We start from the raw sequence: 6,000 nt of genomic DNA, 5'->3' as shown, positions 1-6,000 counted from the left end.
TTACTGTGAGGATCTACGTCCTGTATGGTGTTACTGTGAGGATCTACATCCTGTATGGTGTTACTGTGAGGATCTACATCCTGTATGGTGTTACTGTGAGGATCTACGTCCTGTATGGTGTTACTGTGAGGATCTACATCCTGTATGGTGTTACTGTGAGGATCTACATCCTGTATGGTGTTACTGTGAGGATCTACGTCCTGTATGGTGTTACTGTGAGGATCTACATCCTGTATGGTGTTACTGTGAGGATCTACGTCCTGTATGGTGTTACTGTGAGGATCTACATCCTGTATGGTGTTACTGTGAGGATCTACATCTACAGGCAGCGGGGCTCTGCAGTGTGTCTCCCTGCTCTCTCCGCCCGCAGCCGGAGAGAGCAGGGAGACACCGGCACCCGGTCGGTAACGAGAAGACAACGTAACTCTCTGCGGAGCCCCGTCACTTCACAAGACACGGGAAACCTCTGTTGGTCTGGAGGAGCTGCAGCAGTTATTTCTGCAAAACGTCCACTGAACATTCACTAGATATTCTCAGAGCTAAACTAACTCTTCTGCAGTGTGGAGTGAGTGCGTGTTCACGTCTAGAGGTGGAGCGAGTACGCGAGAATGCGCGCGCTGTCTGAGTGAAGGCGAGCAGGCAGCGGAGACGAGGCTCCGGCCACACGCGAGCGCGCATATGCGAACGCGCATGTGTGCCGACCCGCTACATTTATACGCTTAAAAATTTACAAATAGTCCCTTTAATTGAATTTGCGTTAACTTGTTATTATCACGCCTAGAATAAAGTTTAGTTTATGTTTCACCACTGAAATTCCAACGAGACGCTGAAGAAGATGCAGACCATAATAATAATATGTTATATTATATATTAGACTGTGAATACATTACTGAGCTCAGACGGCCGTCTAGTGTTGATGCTTGTAAGTCAGGTCTCTGTAAACGGTGCTGACAGTTCATCAATCGCTCTTCATCCTCATTCTAATCCAACCTCCCCTCCACCACCATCACTTTCCCTCCTCTTCCTCCTCCTCTTCCTCCTCCTCCTCCTCGCTGCTAGTCATCACATCCCTCCATCTCCTTTCATCACTCTCTCCTCTCTTCCTCTCCTCTCAGTTTAAGCCAATTACAGCGTGTCCTTGGTTTCTGGAGGAGGAGGAAGAAGAAGAAGGGATTTTCCTGCTCTCCTCTTCCTCTCTCTCTCTCTCTCGGAGTGAGTCGTCCTAAACGCCTCCAGCAGATCCAGAGTCAGTCAGTCAGTCAGTCGATAACCAGGCTGTGATGTGTCTGTGATGGATCCTTGTTAAAAGTGACAATGAGCTGATAAGAGAGGCCGTCTGAAAACATCGACACCCCCTCAGCAAGGTCAAAGGTCAGCATCGATCCAGAGAGAGGAAGACGAGGAGGAGGAGGAAGAGGAGAGGACACGTGGCTGAATCTAAATACAACTGGTTTATCTTTATTTAGAGTCGTGGATTCTTCTCTCAGTAACACGACCAAATATTAAATATTATTTTACCTGATCAGAAGTAGTTTAAGAGTAGGGACTCTTATTTTGAAAAGAGGCTCTTGGTGTTTAGGAGCAGCAATGAGTCAATTAAACATTTTCCTCTTTTATTCACTTTTATTCAGGTAAATACGGAAGCCCTGAATGGCAGCAAGATTTTTTTTTTCTTCTGGGGATTGATGGTCATTTGATGCACCGTACCAGATTATAGCTTTAAGATAATTTATTAATTATTTTTTAAGTCTGATTTAAATTATTTTATCTCCTGTGTTTATGACTGAAGAACAGGATAATCATATTTATAAGTTCCTTTTTTGTGTCTGTGTGAAAACAAGTGAATTTTTTTACTTTTTTTTAAAACTTTTTTTTAGCCTGAAAACAGGTAAAAAAAAAACCTTTGCTGATTTTTCTAACTTACTTTTTTTTGCCTCTGTGTGAAAACTGGTGAATTTCTCTTACATTTAAAAAAAAAAAAAAAACTTTTTTTTAAAAACTTTTTTTTTTGCCTAAAAACAAGTGAATTTTTTATTTCTTAGCGTGTCAGTGAATACAGGTGGTATCATTTTTTTTCTTAGAAAAATCTGCCTAAATTTTTCCGTTTTCACACACAAAATACAGAACTTATTAGATTATCCTGCAAAACATTTTTTTTTTCACCTGTTCTTGAGTCTTAAACACAGAAAAGAAAATAATTTAGATCAGACTTTGAAAACAAAAACATTCTCTCTTGCCTCTCAGGGCTTCCGTAGGTAAGTAAAGCAGCAGGATGAGAGGTTCAGGTTTAAAGAGACGCTTTGATCAGATAAATGATTCAACCTCTTTCTCTCTCATCTCTCCGGATCCCATCATGACTCACGGAGCCATCTGCTGCTCAGAGATCCTCTCCTACCTCATTACCCTCCTCTTGTTTATTAACGACACCCCGGAGACCACAGCGATACCTCCATCTACTGTATCTATCTATCCATCTATCCATCTATCTATCTATCTATCTATCCCTCTATCCCTCCATCTACTGTATCTATCTATCTATCCCTCTATCCCTCCATCTACTGTATCTATCTATCTATCCCTCAATCTACCTATTCTTACCTTTATCTATCTATCTCCTCTCCTACCTTATTACCCTCCTCTTGTTTATTAACGCCACAGCGATACCTCCATCTACTGTATCTATCTATCCATCTATCCATCTATCTATCTATCTATCTATCTATCTATCTATCCCTCTATCCCTCCATCTACTGTATCTATCTATCTATCCCTCAATCTACCTATCCATACCTTTATCTATCTATCTATCTATCCCTCTATCCCTCCATCTACTGTATCTATCCCTCCATCTATCTATCCCTCTATCCCTCCATCTACTGTATCTATCCCTCCATCTATCTATCCCTCTATCCCTCCATCTACTGTATCTATCCCTCCATCTATCTATCTATCTATCTATCTCCTCTGCTCATTCAGGCCTTTTTATCCCTCTACTCTCACCTCTTTGGTTGAATTCATCTTACCTGATATCATCCTCTTCCTCTCCTCTTGCCCTCTCTAACAGGAGATAGATTGTAGGAATGAGGTCAGACACACTGTGTGTGTGTGTGTGTGTGTGTGAGAGAATGTGAGCAGACTGTTGATGTTTTGTTGTTGATGATGTCATTACGATGATCCCCCAAAGACAAAGGTGTGTGTGTGTGTGTGTGTGTGTGTGTGTAGTAATTAGAGTCAGACACAACGACACACTTCTAACTGGTAGGGATGTTGTGAGTCTCTGGAGCTTCAGAGTCATTTTGTTTTTGTGAGGAGAAGAAAATTAATTTCTGGTCTGACTTTGACCCGTTTTATTTAAACTCTGTTTCTCTGTTGAGGAACGTTGACGATATCTTCAAAAGAAAAACATCCTGGTTCTACTTCACATGAAGCTGCATGAATGAGCAGCTGCAGGAGGAGATGAATGAAGTCTGAAAGGATAAAGGAGCAGAATGACAGTCTGAGGTGTGACTCTGTTAATGAACTGTTGGTGGATCTGAGAGTATTCTGAAAGCTTTAAAAAAACACTAAATATGGAGGATGATCTTTTGATTTGGAGCATCAGATTAGTCCTGAAACACTAGAGGCGCTATTTTAACCATCTATAGCGCCTGGTCTAAAGGGATTTTAGGGCGTGTCCAACTCGCCCCCAACTTGCCGGAGAGGCGGTGCGTAACACAGCCGGGCGCCACCGGAGATGTGGTGCGTAACGAAGCCGGGCGCTGCCGGAGAGGCGGTGCGTAATGCAGCCGGGCGCTTCCGGAATGGTGGTGCATAACGCAGCCGGGCGCTGCCGGAGAGGTGGTGCGTAACGCAGCCGGGCGCTACTGGAGAGGTGGTGCGTAACGCAGTCGGGCGCTTCCGGAGAGGTGGTGCGTAACGCAGCCGGGCGCTGCCGGAGAGGTGGTGCGTAACGCAGCCGGGCGTTGCCGGAGAGGTGGTGCGTAACGTAGCCGGGCGCTGCCGGAGAGGTGGTGTGCAACGCAGCCGGGCGCTGCCGGAGAGGTGGTGCGTAACGCAGCCGGGCGCTGCCGGAGAGGTGGTGCGCAACGCAGCCGGGCGCTGCTGGAGAAGTGGTGCGTAACGTAGTCGGGCGCTGCCGGAGAGGTGGTGCGTAACACGCGGATCCATCAGCCTCAAAACTCAAGATAACAATACGCCAACAAAGTGCCTGACCACACCTCATTTAAGACCAACACGCCGATGGGCATACAGATGGGTGCAAATACATTTGCCGCTTACACAACTTGGGCGTGAAAATGGCGCCGCTTTGCGCCGGGTCTAAGATAGATAGAGTCCCAACTGAGCATCAGAGCTCGTTATCATTTCTCTGCTTGTCTCTTAAATGCCGGCAGTGTTGTTCATCTTCTCCTCCAGCGTTACACAAAGCTACATCTAGACATTACTCGTTAGATCTCACTCTGTTAGTCTCTTTCTTCTCGGTTCATTCAGCGGTGATGAAGCGATCACTTCATTTCTATCAGCTGGAGCTTCATGAACTTCCTGTTTGAAGATCACAACTGTAAAGTGTCAGATGGGATTATAATCACCACAGTACAGCATGTTATGTTAGAAGAGATGTGTGATGTGGTTCCTGTAGGTGTGTGTGTCTACCTGTGGCTCTAACGTTAGCTCTGTGCAGCTGTTGTTATGGATCTATAATAACCTCCATCAGTCAGTCGATGGGACCAACACACTCTGCTGCTGATGATGATGATGATGATGATGATGATTAAGCCTTTATATATGGAGGCTTGTTTTCCTCTCTGATCACTGGTGATTACATGGCTTACTGCCTCATCAATTAAACATGAACCACACACACATATTGACCACAGATGTGTGTGTGTGTGTGTGTGTGTGTGTGTGTGTGTGTGTGTGACTGTAATGTAACTGGACCTGAGTGTCATTTGAAGTATTTTGGTACCTGCGGGAAGGCATAAAAATACCACGACATTACAAGGACATTCAGCGTCATGAAGACGTATTTTAATGTTTTCGTGTGTCATTTGTAGCCACGCAAACATCCACAGTTAGGTTTAGGCAAGAAAACCACTTAGTTGGGGTCAACAACGGTCAACAACCTCACTTTTTACATCACAAACTCTTACAGATGTGTTTACATTTCAGGATACATGACGTACAAAAGACACGCGGAAATCAAGAAAGGTGTATTTATTTCACGCTAAACGGCTTGAATGTGTCGTTTTTATACCACGCAACAAAACTACGGTAATGGTTGCAGTTAGGTTTAGGCAACAAAACCACTTAGGGTGCTCTCGTTTGTCTGGTCTGATCTAGAGTTAAACTGATAGTTTTGGTTTGTTTTCTATTTAGTCTGGTTCGCTTTCACGGTGCACAAATTAAATCTGACCAAATAACAACATTCATTTGCTGAGGGGCGTGCACGAAGGAGTGAATTTATCTTTTGTGTCTCGAGAGCTGCCTCTTCTCTGCAGACTTTGACTCGTCACTGATCTCCTCCAGTTAACCTCCGGTAACTTTATAAACTTTTTATGGACTTTATTTATCATATTCTGTGTGTTCTCTTCGTCCATCCTCTCCCACTCATGTTAACCTGTTGTTTACCTGAGTCCTAGACCTCGTCTTATAGCGGTAAAAAATAACAAAATAACTCTTTGTAAGGTATTATAGGAACTGTTGCACGAGGATAACGTTGCTCACAGTGACACAAATAACTTCACAAGAATGTTGCCTGAATAAAATACTGTAAGAAAATTAAGAAGTAGTCTGAATAGAAGAAATACACAAGATGTCCGCTGCTAAAAGTGTTGAGATTTAATATTGATCTCTTTAGCCCATTGACGTGTGTCCTCTGTCGTGGACATTTTGTCCACATGCATGTAGGACATGTAGAGAAATGAATGAGTCTATTTAGAATAAGAGGCTGATGTGAGTCAGAGGAGCATCAGAGTCTCTTTATGTCCCTTCAGAGCTCCGGAG

The sequence above is a fragment of the Sebastes umbrosus genome, chromosome 13 (assembly GCF_015220745.1).
Source record: "Sebastes umbrosus isolate fSebUmb1 chromosome 13, fSebUmb1.pri, whole genome shotgun sequence".
NCBI lineage: Eukaryota > Metazoa > Chordata > Actinopteri > Perciformes > Sebastidae > Sebastes > Sebastes umbrosus.
The sequence above is the reverse complement of the archived record's forward strand: the minus strand, read 5'-3'. Positions refer to the sequence as shown.